The following is a 15092-nucleotide window of genomic DNA, read 5'->3' on the forward strand; positions in this document are numbered from 1 at the left end:
AATTCTTTCAAAGAACCAGCTCCTAGTTTCGTTGATCTGTTCTACTGTTCTTTTGGTTTCTATTTCATTGATTTCTGCTCTGATCTTTATTATTTCTCTTCTCCTGCTGGGTTTAGGCTTTATTTGCTGTTCTTTCTCCAGTTCCTTTAGGTGTAGGGTTAGGTTGTGTATTTGAGACCTTTCTTGTTTCTTGAGAAACATAACTTTTAACATTAAAATGCATACTGATGGGCACCTGGGTGGCTCAGTTGGTTAAGCGTCTGCCTTCGGCTCAGGTCATGATCCTGGGATCCTGGGATCAAGTCCCATATCGGGCTCCCTGCTCTGCGGGGAGCCTGCTTCTCCCTCTCCTCCCCACTTGTGCTCTCTCTCACTATCTGTCTATCTCAAATAAATAAATAAAATCTAAAAAAAAAAATGCATACTGATGGGGCTTTTCAGTGGCACAGTTGGTTTAGTGTCCAACTCTTGGTTTCAGCTCAGAGTGTGGTCTTAAGGTCATGAGATCAAGCCCCACATTAGGCTCTGAGCTCCAGGCTTTAGGCTCCGAGCTCCAGGCTCTGTGCTCCATGCTCCAGGCTCGGGGCTTGAGGCTCTAGGCTCGAGGCTCTAGGCTCAGGGTGAAGTCTGCTTAAGATTCTCTCACTGTCTACCCCTCTCCCCAGCTCGTGCTCGCACTCACTTATCTCTCAAATAAATAAATTTTGGGGGGCGCCTGGGTGGCTCAGTTGGTTAAGTGACTGCCTTCGGCTCAGGTCATGATCCTGGAGTCCCGGGATCGAGCCCCGCATCAGGCTCCCGGCTCAGTGGGGATTCTGCTTTTCCCTCTGACCCTCCCCCCTCTCATGCTCTCTGTCTCTCATTCTCTCTCTCAAATAAATAAATAAAATCTTAAAAAAAAATAAGTAACTCTTTTAAAAAATAAATGTATACTGATAAAATTATTTTTACTCTAATATTCCTTTCCATTTCAGAAAAAAATAAGAATTATAAAAATATAGAACATATATTATTTTTTAAAAGATTTTATTTATTTATTTGACAGAGAGAGAGACAGTGAGAGAGGGAACACAAGCAGGGGGAGTGGGAGAGGGGGAAGCAGGCCTCCCACCGAGCAGGGAGCCCAATGTGGGGCTCCATCCCAGGATCCTGGGAACATGACCTGAGCCGAAGGCAGACGCTTAACGACTGAGCCACCCAGGCACCCATAGAACATATTATCATTTTTAATGAACAAAATAACTTATCAGCACAAAAAGTTTTAAACCAATGTAGATGCTTAGTCCCTATAATGATAGGTTGGGATTATCTGTATAAAAGACCACTCAGTAGCATGGTTGGAATAAAAGTTAAGCTTTTAAGTTTATTTCTCTGGTCAGGGATATGCACAAATTTTATCTAGGTAGGAGTGTAAAAGGAATCATTGTCTGATACTTAGTCTCGGATCAGCTTGTCTCTCAGTCCAGTCAGCCATTTACAAATAATGCATTCTCTCTCTCTCCTGAATTTGTAAGTTTTATTTACTATGTAAAACTTTCTGTCCAATGTTCACTCAACACTTTATCCATATTAATTTAATGTATTGGAATGGGAAACAGTATCAGCATCTTGCAGAGACACAGTAACATTCAATTTGACTGATTTCTGATCTTTTCATGCAGACCCGCTGATCCTATAAAACCAAGGCAGTGGTTTATAGTAATTTAAGCCGTAATTAAAGAAATAGGCTAAAATACTATGAGTGGCTTTCTTCCACCACCCCGAAATAACCAGAATTTGGGGAGGGTGCTGGTAAGGAAATAGAGGCTGCACCATCCTCTGTAATGGTATGATTACCACTTTCCCAGTACTTTACTATAATTTCTCTTGAATTATGAGGATTTACTCTATCCATCTTAAGTTGTGGCACTTCTTTACTTTGCTGCCTTCATTACTCCAGTTCTTATACCCCAAGTCTTACTTCTTATTATGTTGCTGAGTAGACCCACCACACACTTGTTCCATTTTTAAACATCCATAGAAGCCAGAGATCTAATTTCATTGTCTTTGCAGCATGAAACTATTTTTGAAACTGTTTAGATCTTATAGTTATCAAAATTCAGTTGACCCTTGAACAACAGAGGGATTAGAGACACTGACCCACTACACAGTTTAAAACCCACATATGACAGGGTGCCTAGGTGGCTCAGTTTGGTTAAGCAGCTGACTCTTGATTTTGGTTCAGGTCATGATCTCGGGGTCCTGGGATCGAGCCCCATATCGGGGCTCTGTGCTTAGCGGGGAGTCTGCTTGAGATTGTCTCTCACACTCTCCCTCTGCCCTTTCACCCACTCATACTCTCTCTCTCATAAATAAATAAATCTTTTTAAAAAGTAAAATAAAATAAAATCCACATATAACTTTTGACTCCCCAAAAACTTCTTCTAATATCTTTGTTTCTTTTCAAGTATAGGTGACACACTGACTCCTCAAAAATTTAACTACTAATAGCCTACTGTTGACTGGAAGCCTTACCAATAATATAAACAGTCAGTTAACATATACTTTGTTTGTATATTATATGTATTATATATTGTTTCCTTATAATAAAGTAAACTAGAGGAAAGAAAATGTTATTAAGAGGATCATAAATAAGTAAGGGTGCCTGGGTGGCTCAGTTGGTTAAGTGCCTGCCTTCAGCTCAGGTCATGATCCTGGGGTCCTGGAATCGAGCCCTGAGTTGGGCTCCCTGCTCAGCAGGGAGTCTGTTTCTCCCTCTCCCTCTGACTCTCCCCCCTGCTCGTGCTCTCACTCATGCTCTCTCTGTCTCTCTCCCTCTCTCTGTCTCAAATGAATAAATAAAAAGTCTTTAAAAAAAAAGAAAATCATAAGCAAGAGAAAATAAATTTACAATACTGAGTATTAAACAAAAAAATCTGTGTATAAATGGACCCATGCAATTCAAACCTGTTGTTCAAGGATTAACTGTATTATTTTTTAATTTGCTAATTGCTATTACTTTGTTTTCTTATTGTTGCTTAGTTTGGCATTTTAATTTCAAAATAGAAATAGCATTTGTGAGATTGTTTCAAAAAAATATACTTAGGATTCTGCGTCTGGTAATGGCTGAGTAGCTTCTATTGGACAAACCTTCCACAGATAGCAATGATAAATTCTGGACAAAATATAAAAACACTGAAGACACTGGAGAGCAACCACTTAGAAGAAGAAAATGACACTGAGTAAGTTTCCTGTTTTTTACAGCTTCTAGCCTGAGGGAAGTTCTCATCCATGGGGCAGCCAAAAATTGAAGAGTTTTACTTGCTTGATGAATCAGAAGACAAAATTCAAGTAACTACCACAGATGGAAAATTAGTGGGAAATATCAGGAAGAAGACACCCAGATAGAGGAAGCTACAAATTCTGCCACATTTTTATCTGATACCTGAACTACATATGAGCAGGACAGAATCAAAGCAGCATAGTTAAGGATATTTCAGCTGCTATCCATTCTTAGGAGATGGTTTGGGATTTGAGTCTAGCCAAGTTAATTTTTGCTTTAAAAAAACAAAAAGGAAAAGGAAAAAAAAATCAGTAATTTTCAGAAGAATATAACAGAACCCAAACTCTCTAAAACATGTCACTGGCAAGGTCCAGAACACAATCCAAGGTTACTGGATATATGAAGAAATAGGAAAAATACAACTCATACTCAAAAAGCAAAAAGCAATCATTGGAGGCAATTCCCCCTTCCAGATGACTTAGATGTTGGCTATATCAGACAAAGATTTTATAATATGCTCAAGTATGATTAAGGAAAATATACTTTGGTAGATAAATAAATAGGAAATCTCCAGAGAAATAGAAACTATAAAACGAAATTCTAGAATTAAAAAGTACAATATTTAAAATTAAAAAGTCACCAGTTGGGCTTAACAGCAGATAGGAGATGAAAGAAAAAAAAGTCAATGAACTTAAATCAACAGAGAGTATCCAAATTGAAGAACAGAGGAGGTGAGGGGAAAGATAATAAAATGAACAGAATCTCAGGACCTGAGTATGTATAAGTGGAATCCCCAAAGGAAAAGAGATAAAAAATGAGGTTGGAAAAAATATTTGAAGAAATCATGATTGAAATTTTTCAACTTTGATGAAAGACATAAATTTACAGTTTCATGAAGCTCAGCAACCCCAATCAGGATAAATGTAAAGAAAGTCTCACCTAAGTTCATTATAGTCAAAGTACTTAAAACCAAAAATAAAAAGCAAATCTTGAAAGCAGAGAAAAATGACACATACATAAGGGAACACTGATTCAAATGATTAATCACTTCTCATCAGAAATAAAGGAGGCCAGAAGACATGGAAACATCTTTAACATGCTGAAGGAAAAATGTGGTCAACTGAAATCTATATCCAATCAAAATATAAAGAATATAAAGCATGATGAAAAAAATAAAAGCATCTTCCAATACAACTAAGAGGGTTAGTTACCAGCAGACCTGCATTACAAGAAATCTTAAGAAAATTCTACAGACTGAAGGGAAATAAAGTCAGTTTGAATTTCATCTCTTCAGGAAGGAATGAAGAATACAAGAAATAGTAAATATGTGGGTAAATATAATTTCTTAATTTCTATTTTCTTTAAGATTTTATTTATTTGAGAGAGAGAAAGAGAAACAGCATGAGAGGGGAGTGGGTCAGAGGGAGAAGCAGGCTCCCCGTTGAGCCGGGATCCTGATGTGGGACTCGTTCCGGGACTCCAGGATCATGACCTGAGCGGAAGGCAGTCGCTTAACCAACTGAGCCACCCAGGCGCCCTAATTTCTTAATTTCTAAAAAAGAAATATGACTGTGCAAAGCAAAACTTATAATGTGAGGCTAATAATTCTCTATGTAGTATATATAACAACCATAGCAACTATAGCATAAAGGACAGGGGATAAATGTATCATATGGTTACAAGTTCTTACATTTTATGTCAAGTGGTATAATATTAACTCTTACTTAGACCATGAAAAGTTAAGGATATATATTATAATCTCTAGAGTAGTGGTTCTCAAACTTTTTAGTCTCAAGACCTCATTACTTCCCTGAAAATTATTGAGAACCCCAAAGAGCTATTGTTTATATAGATTATAGCTACCTATATATACATTATTAGAAATAAAAATTGAGAAATTCTAAAAATATTTATTAATTCATTTAAAATAATAAAAAATCCATTGTTAACATGTTTTTATGAAATATAATTGTATTTTCCAAAACAAAAATAAATTAGAAGATCGACATTGTTTTACCTTTTGCAGATCTCTTTAATTTCTAATTTAATGAAAGACAGCCATATTTTCATGTTTTCTTCTGCATTTAATCTACTGTGATATGTCATTTAGGTTGAAGTATATGAAGAAAGTCCTCCCACGTATATGTAGTTGAAAAATGGAGGAGAATTTTAATGACCTTTTCAAATAATTGTGGATATTCTTCTTTAATACTACACCAAAAATCTGAAGTAGAGGTTTCTTGAAGGTTAGTTGCCATGTGGAATCTAAAACCATATTAGTGAACCTTCTGTACTACCATTGGTCTATCTTACACTTTGAATGATTGTGTAACATCATGCATTGATCATTGAAAGAGAGTAGTCACAGATCTTCAAAATGATGATACATTTCATTGGACAATATTCAAAATCACATGTGTTAATATCACCTCCAATCTCATTAGAAAAGTGTTTAAGTTTTCAGAAGCTTCCATGCTAGTCTTTCCGTGGACATAAGTGCTTACAAGCTTTCAAAAATCCTAATTTTAATTTGAAAATTTATATTTCACCATTGGCAATAGTGTCAGGTATTTTCCTTGAAGTGAAAGGTTCATTTCATTTATTTTCAAAAGAATGTATACCCTAATAACCAAGTCTGAATAACCATTGTTTGTCTTCCATAGTTGTTTAAGTCAAAAATGGTGTTCTTTTCATATCTGGTAATACTCTGTGTATAACCAAAAAAGTGGCTACTTCAGCTCACAAGTCAAACAACCACGTAAGTGCTTTTACTCAAGACAACCACTCTACTTCAGCATGCAGTAGAATTGCTGTAATTGTCTCATCTCATCACACAGAGTATTAAATAGACACATACTCTAGGGTTGGTAACTAATAAATATTTTCACTGCTTTATCAAGGATATTCTTAAGTGAAACTGACTTTCTTTTTTAATTGGGAGTGCACAGCAGTAAAGAATACAATACAGTTTGGTGCCACTGCTTTGATTTGTGCTAAGGCCCAGACGTTTTAGTTACCATTGCTTTTGTACCATTAGTGAGCGTAGCAACATAGTTGACCCACAATAAACAATCAGAAGAGTTTTCAACACTTTGGATATTTCAGCCACTTATGTTTCTTCTCAGACATTGATCTAAAAGAGTATCTTCCTGGATGATTACCCGGTGCTGACGCCAGACGAATTCAAAAAAAATTAGTCTTGCTATATCAGGTTCATTTATTTGTAAGACAAAAAACAAATCTGTAGACAAGATATTAAATCACTCTTTGTTTTCAGTTAAGTCTTTAAATCTGAATTTCTGTATTATTGGAAAATGGCAATGCCATAATTTCTTGAATGGACTTCCCATAATTTCTTGAAGGCCCTGGTTTCTCAGCTATGTGTGCTTTCTCAACCAGTGTATAGTCAATGCTACATATTATAGCAATATAATAATGTAGTCTGTGAAACGTTTGAATGGCTTTTTCATTCCTAGTTTGGAAAGTTATAAAAACAATTTTTGGCATTTAAAGTGCTCACCACACCTGCATTTAACTTTTCAGTTCCTTTTGCTTTTAAACTCTGAATGATTGGTCTCAAAATGACGCTGCAGCCTCACTGGGCCGTAATACTATTCAAAAAGTTTCTCTCTAGAAGACACAATAAGGTAAATATCAACATTTGCAAAGCCTATTGAAAGCTAGTTTTCATTACATTTTATTTGATAAAACAAAACAGAAATCAGTTTCATCCAGTTCCTTTGAGGTAGATTCCTTTCTTTATTGAGTCAGAGAATTCTAATCACTTTCATCTTTCTCAGCATCTTAGAGGTAAACAAGGACATTGTGTGTTGAGAAAGATATTTTTTATTGTGGCAAAATATACATAACATTAAAATAACCATTTTACTCATTTTTAAGTGTACAGTTCAGTAGCATTAAGTATATTCATATTGTTGTACAACCATCACCAGAACATTTCATTACCCCATACTGAAACTCTGTATCCATTAAAAAATAATTCCCTATTCTTAACCCAACAATCCATTCTTAAATATGAAAAAAATATGTTTTCACTTTAGAGTAAAATATGACTAATTTCTAAAATGGGTTTAATATCAAGTTTTAAATTTTTTAAAATTCTTAAATATTGTAAAACAAATCTATCAGGAATACCTATTCCTGTTGTATTTCCATGGAGATACAGGATTTCAAAATAACTAAGTACTGGATGATAATAAGGTTTCAGCGGATATAACAGGTATAACCAAAGAAAACTAGTAAGAACCCAGTAAAAGTAAGAGAACAAGCTGAGTTCATCTCTTAAAGTGCACATATTTATACCCTAATTCTATTATAACAGGAATTCTAGAAAACACAAAAATACATATGCACACAAAATGTTGACATCATTTCTCATGTAGCCTCTGGAAAACTCTGCTGTGCATTCTAAAGAGGATTAGAGTACAAAACATCTCAGTATTTTTAATCATTTTGATTTTGATCTTTAAGTTCCCTGGACCATACTTTTTAAGAACTGCTGCCCTAGAGCAACCACGTAAGGCAAAACAAAACAAACAAAAACTAGTGAAGTATAGTTAAAAATCCAACAGATAAATTAAAATGGAATTCTAAAAAATATTCAATTAACCCAAAAGAACACAGGAAATAAGAGATAGAGGAAAAACAAACAACACCAATAACAAAACACAAGGGGGCAAACAGAAAACAAACAGTAAAATGTAAGATCTAAATCCAAACATATCACCAATTATGTTCAACGTTAATGAACTAAACACTCCCATTAAAAAGTAGAGACTGTCAAAATGTCACTGTAAATATAAAAAAGATATGTCAAAAATAAATAGATGGAAACTAATATACTATGCATTCAGTATAAGAGTAGAAGGCCCTTTAATATCAGATAAAATAGACTTAAAGACAGAGTATTACCAGATATGAAAAGATACCTTCATCAGGAAGCAAAGAGTATTACCAAATATAAAGAGATACATTTCTTCAGAAAGACATAAAAATTATAAATATGGGCATTAAGGAGGGCACATGGTGTGATGAGCACTGGGTGTTATTTGCAACTGATGAATTATTGAACTCTACATCTGAAACTAATGATGTACTATATGTTGGCTAATTGAATTTAAATTAAAAAAAATATAAATGTGCACATGAAGCCAAGGAAATAAAGCAGAAAAAAGATTTACCAAATAGTAAGAAATAAAGGGGGGAAATCTGTACAATTGTAGTTGGAGATTGTGATGCCCCATCCTCAACAATTGATAAAACAAAGAATCAGTGCAAAAAATCTGAACAACACTATCAACACGCTTAAGCTAATTGACTCTCAATAACTGGAGAGTACACATTTCTTTCAACTAAGCATGGAAATGGTCATCAAAATAAACCATATAATGGGCCATAAGACAAGTATCAATACATTCAAAAGGACTGGATTCAAAAAGTGTTCTCTTGCCATAATGCAATTAAATACCAATAACTATGATATATTAAAAAATCCAAATATTTAAAAATTATATAATGTAATTCTAAATAACTCATGGGAAAGGGAAGAAATCACAATGGAAATTAGAAAATATTTCATGTAGGGATACCTGGGTGGCTCATTGGTTAAGCGTGTCTGCCTTTGGCTCAGGTCCTGATCCCAGGATCCTGGGATCAAGTCCTACATCGCAGGGAGACTGCTTCTCCCTCTGCTTGCAGCTCCCCCTGCTTATGCTCTCTCTATCTGACAAATAAGTAAATCTTAAAAAAAAAAGAAAGAAAATAAAATATTCCATATAGAAGGGAATAAAATATAATATGCCAAAATTTGTAGGATACTGCTAAAATAGTGCTTGAAGAGAAAAATATACCTTTAAATGCTCTATATTAGAATAGAAGACAGGGCGCCTGGGTGGCTCAGTTGGTTAAGCAACTGCCTTCAGCTCGGGTCACGATCCTGGAGTCCCGGGATGGAGTCTGGCATCGGGCTCCCTACTCGGCAGGGAGTCTGCCTCTCCCTCTGACCCTCTTCCCTCTCGTGCTCTCTATTTCTCATTCCCTTTCTCTCAAATAAATAAATAAAATCTTTAAAAAAAATTTAGAATAGAAGACAGATATAATTGTGACCTAAGATTTCACCTTAGAAACTACAAGGGGAAACTAGGAAAAAGTAAAAAAAAAAAAAAAAAAAAAAAATCAGGAGACAAAATAAGTAGAAGGACTGCGATAATAAAGATAAGAATAGAAATCAGTGAAACAGAAAATAAACAATGAAGAAAATAAAACCAAAAGTTAATTCTGTGAATGGATCAACAAATTTCATGTACAGAAAAAAGCAGAGTGAAAATACAAACTGCCAGTACCATGAATGGAAGAGAGAATATCACTATAGATCTTACTAGGCATTAAAAGAAAAATGAAGGAATATAATGAACAACTCTTTGTGGGTAAATTTGACAACTTAGAGGAAATGGACAAATTGCTTTAAAAATACAACTTAACAAATTGTTAGAAGACAAAATATAAAATCTGAATAGCCCTTAAATTTCTCAAGGAAATTTAAGTTGTTATCAGAAATTTCCCTCAAAGAAAACTCTAGGGCCAGATGGTTTCACTGGTTAATTTTATCAAATATTTTTAAAAATAATAATACCAATATTAAACAAATTCTTTTGAAAATAGAGAAGGAAGGAACATTTTCCAACATATTTAATGAGGACAGCATTACTGTGATACCAAAACTTGACAAAGATATTACAAAACGAATAAAAATTACAAACTAGTGTCCCTTATACTTACAGGCACAGAATCTAAGCAACATATAAAAAGGATAATAAATCATGACCAAGAAGAGTTTATCCTAGGAATGCAACATTGGTTTAACATTTGAAAACCAATCAATTTAATTCACTACATTAAGAGAACAAAGAGAAAAAAACAAATAATAAATTGAATAGATGTAGAAAAAGTATTTGACAAAATTCAGCACCCTCCATGTTAAAAACAAAAACAAAAACAAAAATGGAATAGAGAATACTAGGAATATTCCTCGATCTGATAAAAAAACATCTATACATACCTACAATCAATATCATACTAAAGTATTGTTTTGTCCCTAGGATTGGGAACAAAGCAAGGATGCCCATTCTCACCATTTCTATTCAATATTCCAATAAAACAAGAAAAAGAAACAAAAGGTATAAAATTGGAAATAAAAAGTAAAACTGTCCTAATTGCAGACAATAGAATTGCTTATGTAGAACATCTTAAATAACTAAATATTTAAATAGTTAGATAACTACTAGAACTTTGAACGTAGCAATTTCTCAGGATACAAGGTCAAAATACAAAATATTGCATTTTTATATATATCAAGAGCAGATAATGAGAAGATGAAATTAAAAAAACCACTCCATTTATATTAGCATCAAAAAACAAAATACTTAGGAACAAATTTTCCAAAAAACAATACCTCTATACTGAAAACTACAAAATATTGCTGAGAGAAAGTAAAGAAGACTTAAATCAATGGAGACCATTGTTCATGGATCAGAAGATGCAGTATGGTTAAGATGGCAATTCTCCCCAAAATGATCTACAGATTCAAAGCAATCCTAATCATAATTCTACCATGAGGGTCTTAAAAATGGAAATTGGCAATTTTATTCTAAAACGTACGTGGAAATGAAAAGGACCTAAAAATATTTTTAAAGTAGTGCTTTCTATGTACGCCTGGGTGGCTCAGTTGGTTGAGCGTCTGCGAGTCCCGCATCCACTCCTTGCTTGGCAGGGAGTCTGCTTCTCTCTCTGCCTCTGCCTACCACTCCCCCTGCTAGTGCTCTCTCTCTCTCTCTCTCTCTGATTGATAAATAAATAAATAAATAAATAAATAAATAAATAAATAAAGTAGTGCTTTCTAATAGAACTTTGTGTGATAATGAAAGTATTTTATATCTGCATTATTCAGTATTGTAACTAGCCATATATAACTATTGAGCACTTGAAAGGTAGCTGTTGTGACAGAGGATTTGATAATTTAATTTTTAAATATTTTATTTAAATTCAATTAATTAACATATAGTGTATTATTAGTTTCAGAGGTAGAGTGCAGTGATTCTTCAGTTGCATATAATATCCAGTGCTCATTACATCACATGCCCTCCTTAATGCCCATCACGCAGTTACCCCATTTCCCCCACCCACCCCCCCTCCATCAACTCTCAGTATGTTCCCTAGAGTTAAGAGATCCTTACCGGAAGTCCCTAGGTGGCTCAGTCGTTTGTCTGCCTTTGGCTCAGGTCCTGATGTCAGGGTTCTGGGATCAAGCCCCATGTCAGGCTTCCTTCTTGGTGGGCTGTCTGGTTCTCCCACTCCTTCTCCCTCTGCCCTTTCCTGTCCCTCATGCGCGGTGCGGTCTCTCTCTCTCAAGTAAATAAATTAATTTAATTTAAGTTAATTTAAATGTAAATACTCATATGTAGCTAATGGCTATTATATTGAACAATGCAGAAAGAAACCCTTAAAAAGCAGGGACTTACACTACATGGCTTTGAAATTTAGTATAAAGCTACAATAATTAAAACACTATGTGACTAGCATAAAGAGGCAAACAGATCAATGGAACAGAGAAAGCCTAGAAATCGATCCACACTTATAAGCTCTTTTGATTTTTGACAAAGGTGCTAAAGCAATCCAAAGGGAAAATGAAAGCTTTTCAACAAATGAGGCTGGAAAAACTGGATATCCATATGAAATAAAATGAACCCCTAACTTTATCTCACACTATACCCACACAAAAAAAATTCAAAATGGATCATAGACCTAAATATAAATGAAAAAACTCTTAAGCTTCTAGAAGTAAATACCGAAAAATATCTTTACAAGCTGGGAGTAAGCAAAGATCTCTTAGGTCATAGAAAGTAATCAGAAGGAATAAATTGATAAATTAAACTTAATTAAAAGCTCAAATTTCTCATCCAAAGAAGACTAAGAAAATGCAAAGGCAAACCACAGACTTCAAGAAAATATTTGCAATACATATTTCTGACAAGGGACTCATTTCCAGCATATATAGAGATCTACAACTCAAAAAAAAAAAAAAGCCCAATTTAGAAGTGGTCAAAGATATGAATAGATTTTTCACAAAGAAGATATACAAATGGCCAATAAGCCAAATGTCAGTCTTTGGGGAAATGCAAATTAAAACCAAAATGAGATACAACTACACATCCACCAGCATGGCTAAAATTAGAAAGATTGGAAACCCCTAATATTGTCTAGGATGTGGAGCAACTGGAGCTCTCATACTTTGTTGGAAGTGTAAAAGTGTACATCCATTTTGGAAAAAGATCTGGCAGTTTCTTATACAGCTGAACTTATAGCTACCATATGACCCAGTAATTCCATTTTTAGGTATTTACCACAAAGAAGTGAAAAGCACATGTCCACAAAAAGATTTGTATAAGAATGTTTATCGAAACTGTGCATCAACAGACAAAACTGTCACATAAACAATCTCATCTAATTAGCGGAATTAGTGTGGTTAACTGTCCTGGTTTCTCTGGGGCTGAGAAGTTTTCTGGGTTGTGGGACTTTCAGTGCCAAAACTAGGAACTCTTGAGCAAACCAGAAGGAGCTGGTCATTCTAATCATCCACCTTGGCAATATAAAGTCCAAACTACTGAAACATCCAACACCATGGATGAAGCAGAAAACATTATGCTGGGTCACTGAAACCTACGAAAGAGTTCAGAACTAAGTTGTGGTAAAAACAGAAGCAGGAGAGTATACGCATCTGAGGGTTTGGCTGATGGGGAATGGGTGTGAGGAACTTTCTGGAGTGATGGTAATGTTCTCTGTTTTGCTAGAGATTTGGGTTATATTAGTGTACACCTTTGTCAAAACTCAGTGAATGGTAAGTTGAAATTTCTGCATACCTGCATTTAAAAATACCTGTAAACAAATATTGAACTATAGTAAATGACATACCTACCAATGTATTAATAATAGGCATCCTGGAGTGAGGTGTAACTCTTCTTTCCTTGTCTGGTATGGAATTTCTGAAAAAGTGCAGGGATGGAGGAAGGGAAAATGAGACCTTGAGGATTGCTCCTGAGTGGAATTGTCTGTTATGACTCTATTCATTTTAGGAAGATTTTCTTTAACTTTTGACAACAGCTTCCATTTTGCTGAATCCTTTTTTGTTTTTTGTTTTGTAATTCTGTGTTTGCAGGAAGAATCTTCTTTTGTTTTCTAAATTAGTGGGCTTCTTTCATTGTTATATGTATGTAATTTGTCTGTAATCTTGTTTTATTAATTGCCTCAGTGTTATTGATTCTTTGCTCTTTTCTCACAACCTTTTTTTTTTTTTTTTTAGTTTTTATAGTATTTACAGGTATAAGCAGAGTCTCTCTATATTATGTCTTTTTAGCGGTCATTTTATTTCTCTGTAAAGTTACTTATGATTATTTTAAAGGATGGTAATGCTTACAGCATTCTAACTTCTTGTTATCCAATATTTCTTTAATAATACAGCACTTTTAAAATTGGATCTGGGTTGCTTTTAGATTAGCTTTTTTATTAACAACTTTTTGGGAATTCACAAAAATAAAAATGCACAGTTAGAAAATTTTAGCCTTGACTTTAGAAAATTTTAATCTTGCTAGGGTTTTATTTATTTTCACACATACTGTTTGTTATGGTAGTGAGTAAGCAGTATCTTTCAAGGTATCTTTTATCTTTTAGTTCTCCTTCTTCTCACATACCTCTAAAATGTGTTGTTCTTATAAAAAAGTCAGTAATAATAATGGTTCTCAATCCTACCAAACCCAGCGCACCCTTCTGATGAGTATTTTTAATGAACTCTCTCTATCCTGCAATTAACAGCTTATTATCTGCCTATACACATAACTTCAAAAATTTAACATAATTGCCCTTGGTATAAAGAGGAAATAAAAGGAAGGTAATTGACCAATATTTCAATTTGTAAATTTGGGGGCATGTTGTACTAGTCAGATGCTTGTTATCTGTACATAGAAACCCAATGGGACAGCTATAAATACAGACTATTGCGCCTTACATAACACACACAGTATTGCTGTCAGTATCATGATTTTCCGAAATATTTGACCATTCTTGATAAAGTTCTGAACAAAACAAAGGACAAATTTCCCTCAGTTTACGTGGTATATGTGTGTCTGGAAATGTTGGCATCTATTGAAACTATGCAAACATAAACATTGTTTATATGTAAAACAATTAGGTTTTGGCTCAGATCATTACAAACAGGTTTTTCATCTTCATGAATGTCTAAGAGAACATTGGAAAGTTATAAAGGTTAGAGAGGAATTCTCTCATGCGGAGAACTCTCCTGTGAATTGCGGATCATCTAGCATCCCCAACCCTTGTGTGTTGAATGCCATCATTGTGACAACCAGAACACGAATTTCCAAAACACCACATTGGGTTTTTCTTTTTTTTGCAGTGCGTCTCTTTGGCAATTGTGTCACTTCTCAGAATAATGTTTTTAATGCATAAGATAAATAGGATTACAAAGGAAACCAGCTATATTGAAATACAGACTCCAGGTTAAGAATCCCTGTAAAAAGTTGATACTGCACCTTTCTCCAGTACACATACTCCAGTTGAGTGTGAGTACTAAATTGTGAGTGAGTAATAAATTATAAGGTTTTCTATTTGGGAGAACAATGGAAGCCTTGGTATTAAAATATTATGGATTTGAAAGTGCATTTGAGTGCCTACATCATTTTGTTGCCAAGATAATGACATCAATAAGGGAGTAACATCAACTCTAAGAGAATGAAGCAAATAA

The 15092-nt window shown here is 34.5% G+C and overlaps 1 protein-coding gene across 1 annotated transcript in view; it reads left to right on the forward strand.

The window, feature by feature from the left end:
- Window positions 1–15092, forward strand: part of GPR137C (G protein-coupled receptor 137C) — a 72391-nt gene that overhangs the window by 51231 nt on the left and 6068 nt on the right. The gene's annotated exons all lie outside the window — the stretch shown is intronic.

This window comes from Callorhinus ursinus, unplaced genomic scaffold (genome assembly GCF_003265705.2).
Source record: "Callorhinus ursinus isolate GAN/ISIS: 27379988/994484 unplaced genomic scaffold, GSC_fseal_2.0 scaffold8, whole genome shotgun sequence".
In the NCBI taxonomy this organism is placed as follows: domain Eukaryota; kingdom Metazoa; phylum Chordata; class Mammalia; order Carnivora; family Otariidae; genus Callorhinus; species Callorhinus ursinus.